Source organism: Heterodontus francisci, chromosome 22 (genome assembly GCF_036365525.1).
Source record: "Heterodontus francisci isolate sHetFra1 chromosome 22, sHetFra1.hap1, whole genome shotgun sequence".
Taxonomy (NCBI): domain Eukaryota; kingdom Metazoa; phylum Chordata; class Chondrichthyes; order Heterodontiformes; family Heterodontidae; genus Heterodontus; species Heterodontus francisci.
This window is the reverse complement of record NC_090392.1, coordinates 57,849,632-57,867,642: the sequence shown is the minus strand read 5'-3', so window position 1 is coordinate 57,867,642 and position 18,011 is coordinate 57,849,632. Positions and strand designations below refer to the sequence as shown.

The 18,011-nt window shown below is 43.2% G+C and overlaps 1 long non-coding RNA gene across 2 annotated transcripts; it reads left to right on the top strand.

Moving 5' to 3' along the window:
* The first annotated feature begins 1,047 nt into the window (after positions 1–1,047).
* On the top strand, positions 1,048–7,396 carry LOC137381619 (uncharacterized). 2 transcript variants are annotated; one of them, XR_010977198.1, is made up of 3 exons: positions 1,048–1,346; positions 4,200–4,344; positions 5,397–7,396. It is a non-coding gene; the product is annotated as an uncharacterized lncRNA (long non-coding RNA). The 2 variants fall into 2 exon arrangements; XR_010977199.1 differs by lacking the exon at positions 1,048–1,346 and adding an exon at positions 2,901–4,057.
* Positions 7,397–18,011: the final 10,615 nt, after the last annotated feature.

Below are 18,011 nucleotides of genomic sequence, written 5' to 3'. Positions count from 1 at the left end.
TTCCTCTTTAAATGCATTTAGCATAGTTTTATTTTCACTCATGAGCAAGCAACAGCATGTCTCAAAGATTCCCTTTACTGAAACGCCTATTGTTAAACATACCAAAGTGAAGGGTTTTGCAGACTCCAGTTCTGCTCAACAGCAAAAAGACTACATAATTGTTGGAAGAAATTCAAAACATAGGTGTAAGTCCTTTAAAGTTTGGATGGTTCCACTCATGATTATTTATCCACTCACAAGCCTCTGAGCTGTCAGTTAAGCACTATAATTAGCCAAATGGTTTGCTATATATCATTGGCTTTATACAGAAAATCCATGGTCCTGATATGAGTTTGCTTCAATCGGCCTGATCAGCAGCTAAGACACTACGATTGGCTTCTGTGTCCTAAAGGAAGGGAAAGAGAAACCAGGATTCTCACTCTGGTCATTAATCAATGACCACAAATGGAAAGCATGCGAAACTGAATGTCAGGCCTGGCTTTGATGCTGCTGATGTTTGAGTAGCCTAGCAACCCAAGTGGAGAACCTCCACACATTGGAACAGGACTTTGGAGAATAGGAGGAGATCCTCCAGACTTCAAAACAGTCTGGGCTGTCCCCTCATTCCAGAAACCCACCAAAATAGGAACCCCATCCCACCCACGACAACTTACTTTGCCATTGGCTGTGTGGCCTCTGGGCAATGCAATATTGGGTCTGGCTTACTAAAGGAAAAGTTGGAAAAGCAATGCCTTCATTGTTCATTTTGGATGAAGAGACTCTGCCCTATACTCAAACTGTATTTTTTTTTCCAGATTCTGGCAGACCCGCTGTGTATTTTCAGTATTTTGTATTTTATTTCTGTTTATGAGTGGGCGGGCCCGACTGCTTACTGCAGTTGTTTGGAGTTCCAACGCTCTGTGCTACGGACACCAGTCAGAGCCCATAAGATATCACATGAAGAATTTTTCATCATTGCCTTGGAGAACTGCCAAGCGAAAGTAGAAAAACTAAAAAGCTTGAGGAAGTACCATCTAACCACTGTCATGCACCTCCCAGTGCTGGTGATTGGGCGAGGTTATTGAAGCCCACAACTCCTGAAGTGACTCAGAGGGACAAAATGAGAAAGACATGAAAATAAATTGAAGATGCAAAACTGTAAGATTGTGCAGTGAGCGAGTCATATTTTTGTTGTTTCCCACATTTCAGTTAGAAGATGTCACCATACACTTTTGGCCTAATGAGTTTGGCTGCAGTTTTACTTTCACTTTGGTGAATTCAGGTTAAAAGCCTGCTCTCTGACCCGAGCCCAATGACATGTGTCGGGTCCGGGTCGGGTCGGGCCGGGTCCAGGTCGGACGCACACAGTAAGTATTACGTTTTGCTCTGCTGGGAAGTTCAGTTTAGTAACAAAGCCGACCTGAGCTCGGAGTCCGGGACATCATCACGCTCATGCTGCAGCTTTGGAATCGGAAGGTAGGTAAAGTGAGCATTCCGGCGGTCAGGTCGGGCTCAGGTCGGGTCGGGCACGGGAAAAAAATGGAGGGACTCGGGCCGGGTCTGGCTCGGGTCCAATGTGGTTCTGTCGGATTCGGGTTCGTTTTTTTCTCGCTGATCTGAGCAGGACTTTAATTCGGGTGCTCATCAATGTGAACACGTTGATATAACCCTGGAGTCTAACTTATGTTAAATGTAAAAAAAAAACCTCACTCAATCCTGAGACCAACTTCTTCAGCCGAATGCGTCATGTTTATTTTTTGGTAAAACATATGAAATAATATTCTAATACAATCAAAGCAGTGAATATTTTTAATACAGAAAATAGTGGACAGAAAGGACTGCTTAAAATATTGGATTTTTTAGATGTCCAAAGTTCTGAAAGGAATTCAAGTCATTTATAACTGGTACTTGGCCATCAAGGATAGAAAATTGCCTGAATTCTTTGTTTTATTATATACCATGAGTTTTAAGGTTGCTACATTCAGCTTTTGCCATCAGTAGTAGATGGCAAAAATTAGCACTTCCAATACATTTATTGAAAGTTTGCTGAAAAGGGATTGAAGCCAGTAACCAGTACCTATCTGTTTAATTTTGTGGTATATGTATCAAACCTTTTATTCACTGTTCAAAGTAAGCCTCCCCTTTAAGAGGTGCGAGCTGCCTTTCAGTGATGTTAGAGATGCCCTAAATCCATTCCCCAAACAAATGTGTAGTCAGTGACTAGTGCGAATAACTGCAAGTCTGAGTCATGATACTAAGCAGGCAGCACGAATATTGCTTGCTATCTAGGAGAACACCAACAAGCACGTGATCATTGCATGCCTGTTTTTGAGCATGATTGAATTTCTAGGCCTCTGACTCCTGGGTTAAGAAATACTTTGTGTCAGTTGGGGAATTTCAATATATACTTTCCAAATGACTGCCTTTATTTCTCTCTTGCAAATATGTTTGCATTAGAATTAATCAGCTGCAAGAAATTTGCTTAGATTAAATTTGCTCAAATTTTTCTATGGTCGGGTATGACAAAAAGTCTGATGCACAGCAAATGTACTTTTTATTATAAAGGAGAAATAAAAACAGAGAGATTGCAGAACTCAAGTGTACAATACTGCAAAACCTCTGTCACATTTCTAGCTTGTGAAGTGAGCAAGTCACATTTCTGTTGTTTCCCACACTTCATTTTGAAGATTTAACCAGAAGGTGCTTTTGCTGTAATGTGGCATTTTCTTTTAATTTGTTTTTTGTTACTCGTCTTATCGCTGAAAACAGGGTGTTACGGATATTTTGGGTTTGAAAGACTGTAAGTGACATTTAAGTGACTTCTGGTAACTGAAAATAAACCACAACGTTTATATGTCAATAAACCCAATAACATGACTCCATTTGGTTGAAGATTTTCCGGTGAATATTTTCTTCCAATCTATTGATACTTTTGTTTAATAGACAATTGTTTAAACAAGCATACAGAGTGTTTTATTTCAGTAATCAGCCAGGCATCTGCAAATGCAGAAACTTTCACGATGTAAGAATCTCCAGACCAAGGGCTGGATTTTCCTTTTAGGCTTGGAAACCAGGATATCGGCACCATTTCCCCATCCTGACCTTGCTCTGAGGGGGAAGCAATTTTCCCAGAGGTTGACCCAAATTGGATGGAGGGTAGGTTTGGCAACCAATTAGGAGCAGCTGGAGCGGGAAGGAGCCAGGAGGCTGAAGGTGCCGGCCCGATTTAAAGGGATGACAGCAGCCATTGTTGTGGCTACCGTACGGAAATGCTATGGCAGGGAGCAGGAAAGGCAGTGTCCAGACACCCATGGCATGGTAGCCCCAAAGTTCAGTGATGCCGCCTTTAAGATGATGCTGGAGGCAGTGAGAGACAAGCGAGGTATCTTGTTCCTGGAGAGTCACAGGAGAAGGCAGACGAAGCAAACCTGGCAGGAGGTGACAGGGAATGTGAGCAGCTGCAGCGTTGTGAGGACGACCTGGGTGCAGTGCAGTAAGAGGGTCAATGACTGTCTTCTGAAGGTGAATGCAGTGTGACACCCAGATGACAGGCCTCCAGGTCTGCAGTCACCAGCAGACACACCAGCAAAGCAGTCTGAGATTTGTGCCCAGGATAATCACTGACCCGTGACCAAGGCTCGAATCCTTAGCATTACTGAGGAACTGGCAGCACTGATAAATGCAGCATCACATTTAAATGAGCCGCTGGAATTGGTGAGAAAGGTCAGCATCGCTTCATCTCTCTCTGTGGTATTGACCAGTCAGTGGAGCTGATGGCGTGAAGATGCATGGAGTGGATGCCAGCCGCTCCCAGCTGGTGGTCCCCACTAATGATCCAGCGATCCATCAAAGAGCTGAGGCAGTCACCAATGAGGATGAGCGTACCACTCTTCATAGGGCACCATCAGTATCATCGGCCTCCTTGGCCCCTCTGACTGAGGAATTATTTATGCAGCAGGGCCCTATGAGAGAGGCTGCCCTGCTTTGACACTGGTGCAGCAGCCGCTGAAGGTGCCCCTACTGGCACCTCCACGATGAGGACAACCGCCACAACCATCTCAGCCACCAGTAGATACACGTGAGCATCCATCCAAGGCTACATGGGGAGGATCGTGTAGAAGTGGCCACGAGTGAAGGCCACTATTTCATTCATTGCACTGAGTGGTTTTCTTGAGTGGCTTACATTTGTGCTTGTTTGAATTGTCACTTTTTAATTACAGTGGAGATGTTGTGCCATGATCCCAGACGCGTGAGGTTCCATTCTTTGATGGCAAAACTGCAAAAGAGGGATGAAGTAGTGAAGAGAAGCAATGGTCTTTAAATGGGGACAGACACCACTGGAGAGATGAGGATCATGCATTGTCGGTAAGAATGGGACTATTCAAAGTTGTGTTTTTTATCGATGTGTTCTCAGAATCAGAGGAAAGTGGGTACCAGAGCATGCAGTCCTGCTGGATAAGTAGCGGTCAGGTGAAATATGCCCGGATTAGATGTACCCTGGCGTTTACGCCATCCTGATGAGCGTTTTAATTCCCCAGCCATCTCCCTGCACAGCACGGGCATCGGGCTGCTCCATATCTTCCTCCTCCTCTGGCTCTGATGAACTGAGTTGATCTAGCACTTCATGCTTTTAAGGTCCACACCTCTCTGAAGGGCCATGTTATAGAGAGCACAGTAAACTACCACATTGTACGAGGCCTTTGCAGGAGTGTATTGCAGGGTGTCACCCAACTAGTCCAGGCACCGGGACTATACCTTCAGAAATCTGTTGGCTTGCTCGATGGTGGTTCTTGTGAGCAGATGGCTTTGGTTGAAGTGCCTCTATGCCCCCGTCTCTTAGTCACAATTCCTCCAATCTACATATAATTCCACAGAATATACAGCACAGAATCAGGTCATTTGGCCCAACCAGTCCATGCCAATGTTTATGTTCCACTAGTGCCTCTTTCCACCTTTCCTCATCTAACCCTATATCAGCATAACCCTCTATTCCCTTCTCGCAAATATGTTTACCAAATTTCCCTTACATGCATCTATACTATTTGACTGCGGTAGTGAGTTCCACATTCTCATCCATCACGGGAAAGAGGTTTTTTCTGAATTCCCTATTTGATTTCTTGGTATCTGTTTTTGATGGCCTTTAGTTTTGTTCTTCCCCTCAAGTAGAAACAGTCTCTCTTATTGAAATATTTCATAATTTTAAAGACATCTATAAGTCACCCTTAGCTTTCTCTTTTCAAGAGAAAAAGACCCAGGCTGTTCAACATTTCCTGATAGCTCTAATCTCAATATGTGTAACAGTGCCTCTGCTCTCTTTTCAACTGTGTAAATGCAATCCATCCAGACCAGAGGTTTCCCCCTTTTAGTTTGATTAGTTTATTTCATATTTAATATTCTTCTTTTGATTTTAAATGCAGGTATATTATTTCAAAATTCATCTTCTGATGTCATTGCCACCTGATCCAGCTCCCTGGTAACTACTGAAACAAAATAATTATTTAATATTTCTGCCATTTTGCTATCAAAGCTATTGATTTTTTCCTGATTGTCCCTCAATCTGTTTGAGGTCTGCTCAAATAACAGCAATGCACATAAGTTTGGGTTTAATAGCTGTATTGCATTGACATCAACTTCCCCTTCCGGAAGATTATTCTTAAAGAGTAATCGACATACTAATTAGTTACCCGCTCTTCCATAATATCAGCCCCCCATGTAATATCAGCCCCCCACTATGCTGGAGCTCATCACACGCAGGTAGAAGAGGGAGACCAACTAAAGAATGTAACTGATTTAAATGGAATGCCTTCAGCATCATCAAAAGATGCACTACCCTGTTTTGGGAAGTGGGAACAAAGGATGATGAATTGCTAGCAATCAAGGAAAAAAAATTCCCTCTATGTGAAATTTCTTTTGGTTTTATTGAGAGGGTTAAACAAAGCAACAGTGAAATTTCTGGGAGGGAGGTGTTTAACTGGAACTGACAAGGACAAATTGGTGGGAAGACCTGAGAGAATGTTGCTGTGCTTCAAGGGACCAGTTCGTGACCTTAACCTGATCCCAACCACTTTGTACTACAAGAGGCACAGGAGTGCTGGAGAGAAACTGTAGAACGGTCAGAGGCCTTAAGGAAGAAAGAAACTTTCAAGCTTTCAAGACTGACATTGATAGATGTTTGTTAGGTAATGATGCTAAGGTGGATAAATGGAACTGAGGTACAGATCATCTATGATCTAATTGAATGGTGGAGCAAGCTCGAGGGACCGAATGGCCTACACCTGTTCTTATGTTCTTAAGGTTAACAATGACTAGGAGTGAAATATGGTAATCTAGTTGCTTAAGGTAGAGAATTAAAAGTAAGCACTGAGATTGCTTAAATACAAAAGAATTATTGACTAAATTGTGCCACATTATTAATTTTTTGTATTGAATGTCACTATTAATGTCTTCATTACTGTTAGTTGATGTTCTGTGTGGAATTCTGTCATTCTCTGGTTTACTGTTGAGACCTAAGCCACTGGTAATAGCTTACAAGGACAAATATCAAAGTAAAACATGCGTTCTAACTAGGGATGGATAAATATCAAAATGTTCACTTTCCTTTAAGAAGCATAAATGAATCAGAATACTCCTTTAGGAAAAAAGAGATTATTTTTAACCATGCAATATAATTTCTACCAGCGGGTGGAGATATTGCACTGTGAACAGTTGTGGAATTATCTCTTATTGTGTAACTTTGCCATCTACTGGTTAAAAAATAATCTGCAGGAACGTATTCCCTCCGTAACCAAATAGCAGGCAAACATTTTGTCTTTTGCATGATTTATTGTAATGCGTATGTTTTAGTAATGCCTGTTAAAAGTACCTTAAGACAAGGTGAGGTGGGGGAAGTACATCAGCACAGATCTAATTATTTTCATATGTGCTGTTTGAAAAGTGCACTGGGGTGCCAGTTAAATGTGTGAACGTTTACCCAGTTTATTTGCCCCAAGAATTTTGTACTTACTGTAACTTTGTGCTCAGTAAAAATGAAGGAGGTAGTTCCGTGAGGATTTAAAGTCTTGGTTTATGTGCGTTTACTTACTGTCAGCCTGACTCTATTTTTATGACTTTATAAGTGAATCCTATTATTTACAAGTATCATCTCCGAGCCTCATCATTTGAAGTCATTTGGTATCAATTTGTGGCAGATTTTGTTACTTGGGACATTTTACTACATTAAAGGAGCTATATAAATGCATGTTGTTATAGCCATTTTGAAATGGTTACAAAGAGTTCATTGGGATTTTAACGTTCTCCGGTGTTTCTTTTCTGTTGAATAGTGAAACATTTAACATGACAATTTTCTTGGCGGTGATACGAGTGTGATTGAGCTGAATTAACACAGACATTTGAAATGGTGTAGTTGTTGAAGCAATAAACTGAGCACTGTCACCAGTAATTGCATGTCACATCACTTGAGCAGGAAGAGATCAACTTGTCCGAATTTGCCTTATCTCTTTCAGATACTGACTAACTTATTGTGTAGTTCCCCAAATTTTCAGTTGTTTATCTTTCACTTATCAACTTGTGTCATGTTGTATTCATTAACCATCCTCACTTGCCTGGAGCGACCAATGATGGCCGATCTTTCCTGAACGGCTTCAGTCTTTAGTGATTATTTCCCTTCAGAGGGTGTTAGGACTGCAGAACAGAATGTGTAAGAATGGCAGGTTTCCCTTGCCTGAAGGACTTCGGTGAACTATTTGAGTTTTTATAACCATCCATAGCCATGGCATTCATTTGACAATTTTCCCCCAGACACTAATTTATTTAGTTTAATTTCATAACTGCCATGGTAGGATTTGAACTCATGGTCTGGAATTTTACACCCCCCCCCCCCGCACCCCACCAAAATAGCGGTATGGTGGTGGGAGATGGGAGAGGGAAGGGGTTGGTGGGTGAAATGGAGTGGGAGGCTTGGGAGGCCCTTCACGACCCACTCCCACCTTCGCCGCCATTTTACGTGGGGTGGCGGCAGCAAAACCGGCACGCCCGCCCCAAGCCAATCAAGACCCTTAAGTGACCAGTTAAGAGGATTTTACCATTGGCAAGCAGGCGGCCCAGACCCGAAAAAAGGCGCTTGTTAAAAGTAGGTGACTTTCTGATGGCCTGGGGAGGGGGGCCCTCCTGATCAGGCACCCTGTGCCCAACGGAGGGCCGCCCCGATGACCCAAACACCCCCAACGCCCAACACGCCCCCGTCCCCCCTCTCGACCACACGTCTCGCTGGGGACCGATCACCCCTGGCAAGGCCCCAAAAACTTACCTTTTCCCGGGGCCGTCCTTCCTCTTCTTCTTGAAGCGGGGTTGCAGTCCAAGCACTCACTCTTGGTGACGCTGTTGGAACTAAGAGCTGCCAGCCCGCTGATTGGTCGGCAGTTCCATTAGGTGGGACTTCCTGCCTCAATGAGGTTGAAGTCTCGCCTCAGACCAATTAAGGGCACGGGGACCGTACATGCGGTCTGGATCCCCAGGTCAGGCGGAGGTGGGATTGCCACCGACCTTTCCGTCAATGGACGGCTCCTGTCCGATGAGGGTAAAATTGCGGCCATGACCTCTGACTTGCTCGTCCAATCCCAGGATCACTGCACCATTGTACTCCATTTTAAATATTTGGTCAATTTAGCTTCCATACATTCCTCAAAGCTCAACTCCCACAGTGATATTATCAGACCTCACTTTCACAGTATTTATCGCAGTTGGCATTGTAACTGTTCTATTAGTAAAAGGCAACCCTATGGATGGAATTACGTTTTAATTTCCTTACTTTCACTCTTTTCCAATTTGCTCACCAGATTAGGATCTAGAGAGGTGTTCATGCTGAGTGTCTGTGTCTCACAGTACACTCGGATTTATAACTCTTTTCAATGGCTTGACTTTTTTATTGGATCAGTTTATTGGCTTCTTCAATTTTATTGCCCATCTTAAAAGGAAACTAAGCTCAAAATTGTTCAGTCAATGGAAAATAACATCCTGCAATGCCACTAAAATGGCAGGTGAAATTATAAACTACTGCAAATGGAGTCTCACAGTGCAGATGGCCTCACCTTGGTTAAAATGACTGTCCTGAACTCACCCACAGTCCCATTGCACTGTATATAACACTGGGGTGTGAAATATTTCTATTATATTGACCTCTATTGCTCAATTTATATTAAATTCTCCAGAATGTTTCCAAGTGTTCCTTAACTCCTAATGCCTCAATAGGTTCTCTAATTGAATGTGACTTTTGTACACTCATGGTTGCTAATTATCTGCTTTTGTAGAGGACACTCAATATATCAGTGCCTCGCTTGCCCTATTTCAGTGACAGCACGGATTCTTCCTGTTGCCACAATGGTTTAAGTCATCCCACAAAGTATGACGTGGTCAGCTTTTCTGAACAGGCACTGAAGCAGGGCATACATACACAGCAGGAATCTAAAATGCATTAAGGTGATTTAAGGAAACCAGAACAAGGCCAACTGCAAGCAGGTGAAATGGAGCTGCATACAGGAGGTGCAAGATATAGGAAGGGTAAAAGAAGTACATGAAACTAAAGTCAGGAAAAGTGCCAATGGGAACAAAGACTCAAAGATTCAAGGCTTCATTAGCATCTTTCATTATCTTCCAAAAGAAGGACTTGCATTTATATAGCACCTTTCACAACCTCAGGATGTTCCAAAGAACTTTAGGGCCAATAAAGTACTTTTGAAGTGTCCTCTTCTTTGGCCTCCTTATCTCGAGAGACAATGGGTAAGCGCCTGGAGGTGGTCAGTGGTGTGTGGAGCAGCGCCTGGAGTGGCTATAAAGGCCAATTCTAGAGTGACAGACTCTTCCACAGGTGCTGCAGAAAAATTTGTTTGTCGGGGCTGTTACACAGTTGGCTCTCTCCTTGAGCCTCTGTCTTTTTTCCTGCCAACTGCTAAGTCTATTCGACTCGCCACACTTTAGCCCCACCTTTATGGCTGCCCGCCAGCTCTGGCGAACGCTGGCAACTGACTCCCACGACTTGTGATCAATGTCACAGGACTTCATGTCACGTTTGCAGACGTCTTTAAAGCAGAGACATGGACGGCCGATGGGTCTGATACCAGTGGCGAGCTCACTGTACAATGTGTCTTTGGGGATCCTGCCATCTTCCATGCGGCTCACATGGCCAAGCCATCTCAAGCGCCGCTGACTCAGCAGTGTGTATAAGCTGGGGATGTTGGCTGCCTTGAGGACTTCTGTGTTGGAGATACGGTCCTGCCACCTGAGGCCAAGTATTCTCCGGAGGCAACGAAGATGGAATGAATTGAGACGTCGCTCTTGGCTGACATTCGTTGTCCAGGCCTCGCTGCCATAGAGCAAGGTACTGAGGACACAGGCTTGATACACTCGGACTTTTGTGTTCCGTGTCAGTGCTGAACACAAAGTAGTCACTATTATAATATAGGAAATGCAGCAGGCAATTTGTTCACAGCAAGCTCCCACAAACAGCAATGTGACAATGACCAAATACTCTGTTTCTTGTGATGTTGGTTGAGAGATTAATAGTGGCCAGGACACAGTGGATAACTCCCCTGTTCTTCAAAATAGTGTCATGGGATCTTTTATGTCCACCTGAAAGGGTAGATGGAGCCTCAGTTTAACATCCCATCCAAAAGACAGTGGGCTGAAATTTATACTCCTGCCGCAGAAATCGGCGACCGGCGAAAGCAAGGGCGGACTGTACGTCATGGAGCTGCTGTGATATTAAGCACGGCGGCTCATTTAAATAGCTGGGGTGGTCTGCCCCCCCTGATGAAGTGGAGGGGGCAGGCTGACCGTCCCCTGCAATGGTGTCAGCTGCCTGTGTGCGGGCACTGACGCCAGATTTAAAGGGCTTCGAGCCCGACAGTTCAATTTAAATTTTTGAAGAGACATTGAATGAAAAACATTAAAAACATTTATTTTGCCCCTTTCCCACCCCACAATAACCATTGAATTAATTACTTGCCCTCTCCACCCCCCCACAAAAAACACCTTGTTCGCCTGACGTTCCCCCCACAAAGTGCATTAACTTTAAACTATAACATTCCCACCATCCCCTACATCAATGATATTACTTTGACCCCGCTCCCACCCCTCCTGCACTGAGAAACTTACCCCCTCTCCCCTCCCCACCAGTGTTCCGCCTCGTTTCCCTGGATGGGGATCGAAGGCGCAGGAGTAGAATTCAAGCCCAAGATCAGCCATGATCATATTGAATGGTGGAGCAGGCTATATGGGCCTGCTTCTGCTCCTATTTCTTGTGATCACGTGTGCCGGCCAGCGTCATGAAGATCGCACCAGGACAGATGGTGGAACGTAAATATAATTAATTCAATGATTTTAATTTATTTAAATATTTAAATGGAAGTCCCGTCGCCAAGCGGCTGGAGGGGGACCACCACGAGACTTTGCCGCCGCTGGCAAGATTGGGCTGGGCCTTCCTGGCGTCAGGATATGTGGCGGCCCTCTCCTAGATGCATTTTCCGGCCCCCCCCCATCATGATCCCCAATGTCAGAGGCTTGGTAAAATTCAGCCCAGCACCTCAGACAATGCAGCACTCCTTTAGTACTGCACTGGAGTGCCAGCCTAGATCTTTGCACTCGAGTCCTGGAGTGGGATTGAACCCACAACCATTTGCCTCAGAGATACCCAAATACTCTAACACATGCTTAAGTCACAAGGATTAGCCTTACAAAGGAAGGACATTTTCTGCAACAGAATTCCAGCATCAAAATAGTTGATTGGGAACACAACAACACCATAATTACAAAAGCAAAATACAGTGGATGCTGGAAATCTGAAATAAAAACAAAGATACTCGGGAGGTCAGGCAGCCTCCATGGACAGAGAAACAAAGTTAACTTTTCAGGTCAATAATCTTTCATCAGAACTGGAAAAAGTTAGGGGTGTAACATGTTTTAAACAAGTGCAGAGGCTGGTGAAGGAAGGCAGGGGTGGGGAGGAAAGAAAAACGGGAAGGTCTGTGATAGGCTGGAAGGCAGAAGAGATTAAATGTCAAAAGGGTTGATGGTGCAAGGCAGAAGGGGATGGTAATGGGATAAGTAAAGAAACAAAAGATGGGTCTAGAGGAAGCATAAATGACAATAGCAGAATCATTAGCAACCGCTGCTGTCCAAAAAAATGGGAAATATGATGTGAGATTGTTGAAATCACTTGAGTCTGGAAGGCTGTAAAGTGCCTAATTGAAAAATAAGCTGCTGTCCCTTGAGCTTCCATTGAGTGTTATTAGGCAAATATAGGAGGCCAATGACAGAGAAGTCAGAGTAAGAGTGGGGCAGGGAATTAACATGAGAGCTGTACTTTAAAAACAAAGTCCGAGTGGTAAATTCAGCTTTATAGAAAGAAAGAAATTGCATTTATTTGGTGCCTTTCACAACCTCGAAGTGCTTTCTAGCCAATGAAGTATTTTTGAAATGTTGTAATGTAGGAAACACGACAGGCAATTTGTGCACAGCAAGCTTACACAAATAGCAACGTGATAGTGAGCACATAATCTGCTTTTATAATGTTGGATGAGGGATAAATATTGGATAGGATGTTGGGTGGAATTCTGCTGCACTTCTTCAAAATCGTGCCAGGGCAACGTCCCTTTTAATTTTTTTCACTGTTATGATTGGCCTGTTCATTTAAGTCTGCAGGCCATTTAAATTTTTGCAGGGCTGTACGGTAACTTAAAGGGGCTGACTTGTCCTTGGTCTGCATGGGGACTTCCAGGCTGCAGTGCAGCCGCGTGGCTTAGAGGGAATGTTGGCCAGGGGATCTTTCACGTCCACCTGAGAGGGCAGACAGGGCCTCATTTTAATGCCTCATCTGAAAGACTGCACCTCCGACAGTGCAGCATTGCCTCAGCACTGCACTGAACTATCAGCCTGGATTGTGTGCTCAAATCTCCGCAGTGAAACTTGAATCCACAACCACTGATTCAGAGGTGCGAATGCTATCCACTGAGCCATGGCTGATATCTTTATATGATTTGTCCATCAAACGGTACTGCCAGAAACGCTAAAAAACTATATTACCCCAGACTGCTTAGGCTTAGAGGGGAACTATGTCTCATGACTGAAGAAAACCTGATATATTCTTCAATATCTTCTTGTGGTTCTACCACCAATATAGAGGTGATTCAGCCACTGTGGATTGAAGTGCTTCACAAATCTGCTGTTTCCAAGCCTGTAGAAATGCAAATGTCCACTAGAAAAAGATGGAGTGTCAGTTTTCAAAGAACAATGGAGTGGACTACAGAGTGTGACCCCTCCACACCCAGCCCCCCTCAAAAAAAAATCCTGAACTCCAAAATAATAAAAAGAAATGCAATTTATTCAGTCACCTTGAAGCAGTGGCTTGGTTGTATACATTTATTCAGGGCTGTTTTTCAGATGTATGCTCATTTTGAGTTGTCAATATTTTGGGGCTCTTTTGAAATTATTCAGCAGCTTTACTGAGGTTGACCTGTTGCCCACTGTCTTGCTTATCTGGATCATCTAGCTTAACCGCGAAGATTATAGGTGATATTCTAGGTTACAGAGTTCACTCTGAACTGATGACAGAAATACCTAGTATTTTTGGTTTTAACTGGAGTCAACTTGCCCAATAACTTACATCACAAAATCTATTTCAATGAATGATATTTGTACAATTACAATATGTTGTTAATTAGATTAAAGATATTCATACAGCAGATCAAAAATACCATATTTTCATCCCTTATTTGATGTAGGTATAAATGCATTTAAGCTAAGAACCACTACAGGATTATATTGAAAATATCTTTTCTTCTCACTTTGAAAACTTGTGCATCATATGCAAGAGAATCCATTCCTTTTACAAGATCATTATCTCTGTATTTTTGTCCTTCAGCTTCATTTCTTGACTCTCTTCCATTCAGCCAAGAGCTCACCAAATAAAAGGTCATTTATCACCTGGAGCAAAGCTCCCCCTTTTTTTTTATTCATTCATGGGATGTAGACATCGCTGGCCTGGCCAGCATTTATTGCCCATCCCTAATTGCCCTTGAGAAGGTGGTGGTGAGCTGCCTTCTTGAACTGCTGCAGTCCATATGTGGTAGGAACACCCTCAGTGCTGTTAGGAAGGGAGTTCCAGGATTTTGACCCAGTGACAGTGAAGGAACGGCGACATAGTTCCAAGTCAGTATGGTGTGTTGCTTGGAGGGGAAATTGCAGGTGGCAGCGTTCCCATGCATTTTCTGCCCTTGACCTTCTAGGTGGTAGAGGTCACAGGTTTGGAAGGTGCTGCCTGAGTAGCCTTGGTGTGTTGTTGCAGTGCAACTTGTCGATGATACACACTGCTGCCACTGTGCATCGTGGTGGTGGAAGGAGTGAATGTTTGTGGATGGGGTGACAATCAAACGGGCTGCTTTGTCCTGGATGGTGCCAAGCTTCTTGAATATTGTCAGAGATGTACCAATCCAGGTAAGTGGAGAGTATTCCATCACACTCCTGACTTGTGCCTTGTAGATGGTGGACAGGCTTTGGGGAGTCAGGAGGTGAGTTACACGCCGCAGGATTTCTGGTCTCTGACCTGCTCTTGTAGCCATTTATATGGCTACTCCAGTTCAGTTTCTGGTCAATGGTAAACCCCAGGATGTTGATAGAGGGGGGATTCAGTGATCATAATGCCATTGACTGTCAAGGGGAGATGGTTAGATTCTCTCCTGGATATGTGCCTCATTACCATATATAGGCTCAAACATTACAGGGTAAATTTTCCAACTGTACACTGTTGGTCTAAAGCTTCACCTGCCTGGAGCAGATATTGGAAAATCACACACACTTCCAACCCATTAAATGCATTCATATGACTTCTAAGTAGACACTTCTAGTAGTGAGGATCTGTACAACTATAAAATTATAGGATGGATTTTCCTGCAGAAAAGTGCTTTGAAGCAGTTTTGATGTGATATAAAGAGTGCAATGGCTAACTGTCACAATTGAGGCCCAGAAAATGGCCAGTAAATTGCTCCGCTTAAAAATCCCACCAAATGCATTGCCGTCCACCATGAGGCCGTCTGTATATCAGGGCAGGCAGGCAGGCATGGCCAAGCTCGCTCCACAATTTCCCACAAATACTACCCCTAACCCAAGAAGAAACACCACCACTACAAAATTGGAGATATGGGCAGCAGTATCCCTGTGGTGGATACTGCATAAGGATGGTCACCTTTACTCAAATTACTGCAGTTTTTCTTAACTTCCCAGGACAATGAATTTTGTTCTTTCCAGCCTTCAAGTTTCACTAAAGAGTTCTGCTGCTATTTAAAGTGATTACTGGAGACATTATAATTTTGGAATGGGGAGATGCATTTCCCATTTGGTACTCTGCACTTCCTGTGTTATGAGGAGAAGAATAAGGAAATGTAACTTGGACAGAGGCCTCAGAGAAGATGCTTGTTTCCAATATGTCGATACCCATTGCACAGGGTTTTTGGACCTAGAGCTCTCAATTACTCTTCTTTGACCATCAATGCCACTGAACGCTGTATTTTACCAAAAGGTTATGGGAGAGTTAGACCAGCTGCTGATTGAAGACATACAGCCCACTTGAATGAGGAGCACAGCATTTTCTGTAGTGGAGAAAGTAACTATGCTTTGAATTTTTATGACACCAGATCTTACCAAGCAGCATCGGGTGATTATATGTCATGTTATCCAGACAGCAGCTCACCACTGTATACAAAGGTCACTGATGTCAGATCACATTGACAGTTCATTACCTTCACTATAGAGCCTGCAAAACAGTGAAAATCATAGATTAATTGGGTTCCCACAGGTGCAGAAATCAATTGATGGAACACACGTGGCTTTGAAAGTATGATACAATAATTTAATTAATGGGAAAGGCTTTCCTTCAATGAACATATGTTATACCAATCACATTATCCTGAACTTAACACCCTCAACCCTGCAAAAGATCAGCACATATTTCATGTGGCAAGCTACTGGGTTTGATGATTCAAAACCATGAATCAGGTAGGCTCCTTGGTGATCAGAGATACCCCCTGCAGGAATGGCCAATGTCTTTGGTATGGTATCCAGAACAGAGGTGGAGAAGAAGTATAATGAAGCCCACGGGTACTGACCATTTGCGTTCACTTCCTTCGGTGTGGTTGCAAAAAGTGCGTGTTCCTGTAATCTGCTACAGTGTTTTAAAAGCATCAATATAACTTGAGTTCCCACCATCCCAGTGGCAGTAAATCAATGACCAATGGTTTTACTGCTGACGACCTGCCCTGTATACATAACCAGAAGTGCTCCAAGAAAAAGCACTCGGTCGGCAGCATAGCTACATGCGTGGGCAGAGGTCCTGCTATGCCACTAACCCACCAATCAGAGGAAAATCCAGCCCCATATGTCTAATGCTAAATTAACGCAGAACAAATTACATTTCAAAGAGTGACAGCATTAATAGGTTATTGCTAAACATTTGTGCTGAAGTGAAACATTTCCAGCTCTGTGGCAAAGCAAACCATGTAGTGTAATTCAGGTATAAGTGCACCCACACTGAATGTGCACAAGTGATGCGTGACCACCTCTGAACTGGGAATGGTGGGGGAAGCAAACCTCTGTGTATTAGAGAAATAACCAGAAATCAACTGGAATGAACAGAACCTCAAACTGGAAGAAGTAGAAAAGATCTATAATCTTAGCATACAAAATAATTGTTTTAACTACAAACTTTTCGATTATCACCCTACATGTTAAACAATGAGATAATCGATAGACAAGTAGCTAAATAACACTGGAGAAAGTGGGAAAATGTTCTATCCCTAGCACCAACATCCTTCATCTGAAATAAAACTGTAGTCATCCGACCTATAACCCAACACAAATCAGTGAGAAGTCCCAGATAAACAGAACAAAAAAGCACGTTAAACATTCAATTAATCTGAAATGAAAGTGGAATGAGACAGAATATCAATGACCAAGGTAAAAAGGTAATGTTACCAGCTGGATTGCTTTACAGCAAAGAAAATGAATAAAATGCAAATGAAACTGAGATTGTGTTAGCAGGATTCGGCTGTGGTGTGTTTTAAACTGTTGCCTGAATCTACATTCTGAGGAATGAGCAATAGTGGTTGTCTCCTGGAATGCGTCTACACTGAGCTATCCAGCCCCAAAAAAATTGCTACCTTGGAGCTATTTAGATAATGGATAAAAGGCATACCATCATTAGTGACTGACAATTTAGGTCTTTTAATCACGAATCCAAATTATTTCTCAAAGTGCATTTTTGAGAACGAGACACACAGGATAAAAACTCTCACATCAAACTTCAATAGGCTGCAGCTGTACTAGTTGAAGTAAACACCTCATTGGAAAGGCAGTAATCACTTTAACCGCCATCCAAGCTGATTGTTAATCCAATTGTTCGGGTTCCTGATTTAACATTGCCCGGAGGGTAGATTGAATTGGGGTGAAGAGACAGACAGGTGTGGTGAGCAGGATGAACACAAACAATTATTGAAGTGTTTAGTTCCCTTCATTGCAGGCTGGAATTTGACAGCAGAGAAGGATATTAACAGCAAGAGTAATTGCACTCAAATCCCAAACTATCTAGATTGAAGAACAAATAGTTGAATGTGTTTTCTTTCATGGAATGTGGGCATCACTGTCAAGGTCAGCATTTGTTGCCCATCCAAATTGCCCTTCACAACTGAGGGGCTCATTAGGCCATTTCAGAGGTCAGTTAAGAGTCAACCACAGTGTGGTGGGTCTGGAGTCACATGTAGGCCAGACCAGGTAAGGACAGCAGATTTCCTTCCCTAAAGGATATTAGTTAACCAGATGATTTGTACAACAATCAATGATAGTTTTACTGAGACTAATTTTCAATTCCAGATTTTTATTAATTAATTGAATTTCAATTCCACCAGCTGCCATGGTGCAATTTGAACCCTTGTCCTCAGGGCATTACCCTGAGCCTCTCAGTTACCAGTTCAGTGACATTACCAATACACCAC